General features: G+C 58.3%; 1 protein-coding gene across 1 annotated transcript in view; it reads right to left on the bottom strand.

The window, feature by feature from the left end:
* FAM20A (FAM20A golgi associated secretory pathway pseudokinase) overlaps window positions 1–1,067 on the bottom strand; it is a 45,819-nt gene that overhangs the window by 5,002 nt on the left and 39,750 nt on the right. The window lies entirely within an intron of this gene.

The following is a 1,067-nucleotide window of genomic DNA, read 5'->3' as shown; positions in this document are numbered from 1 at the left end:
GGGGGGGGGGGGGGGGGGGGGGGGTGGCGGTCTCCGCAGTGCAGTGCAGAGCTGACCGTGCCGAGGGCAAGCCTGCATCTCAGGGGCTGGGAGAAGGGGTGGGAAAGGAATCCTTATCCCATGAGGCCTCCTGGGCCTTCCACCCTCCAAGCTGTGTCCTAGCTCAGTGCTTCTCACGCTCCAATGTGCACATGAGTCACCCGCGATCTTGTTCAGATGCAGCTCTGAGTCAGTGGGTCCAGGGTGAGGCTGAGAGTCTGCATTTCTGAAGAGCTCCCAGGGGGTGGCCAGGCTGCTGGTCCCCGGACCACACCTCGAGTGGCAACGACAGGCAAAGAGAGGGCGCTAGGAAATTGAGAAAGGTGCTCTCACCTTTTAATATCGTAACCTTGAGACCCTTTGGGGAAATGGCCGTGGGCACATCCTCCCCACTTCCAGGGCAGGAAACTAGAGCCAAATCACAATGTCAGGTTCAGGTGTAGCTTGGGCAGTCTGGCAGGGTTAGTTTTCTTACTAAGCGACTCTTTTCATTACATTAAAAGGCCTTGTGGGGCTTCCCTGGTGGCGCAGTGGTGAAGAATCCTCCTGCCAATGCAGGGGACACGGGTTCGAACCCTGCTCTGGGAAGGTCCCACATGCCGCAGAGGAACTAAGCCCGTGCGCCACAACTTCTGAGCCTGCGTGCCTTAGAGCCCGTGAGCTGCAACTACTGAGCCTGTGAGCCGCGACTACTGAGCCCGTGTGCCACAACTACTGAGCCTGCGCTCTAGAGCGCACGAGCCACAACTACTGAAGCCCACGCACCTAGAGCCCGTGCTCCGCAATAAGAGAAGCCACCGCATTGAGAGGCCCCCGCTCGCTGCAACTAGAGAAAGCCCGCGCGCAGCAACAAACACCCAACACGGCCAAAAATAAAATAAATAAATAACAAAAAGGCCTTGTGATTTTCGATCCATGAGGTTGGATGGGTCGTGTTGGGTTTGAAGGTGTTGGGACCCACGAAGAAGATGAAGTGCCAGGAAGAAGTGGGGGGGGCAGGGTCTCCCTGGGCCCCCCCCCCCCCCCCC

This window comes from Lipotes vexillifer, unplaced genomic scaffold, assembly GCF_000442215.2.
Source record: "Lipotes vexillifer unplaced genomic scaffold, Lipotes_vexillifer_v1.1 scaffold664, whole genome shotgun sequence".
Classification (NCBI taxonomy): Eukaryota; Metazoa; Chordata; class Mammalia; order Artiodactyla; family Lipotidae; genus Lipotes; species Lipotes vexillifer.
The sequence above is the reverse complement of the archived record's forward strand: the minus strand, read 5'-3'. Positions and strand labels throughout refer to the sequence as shown.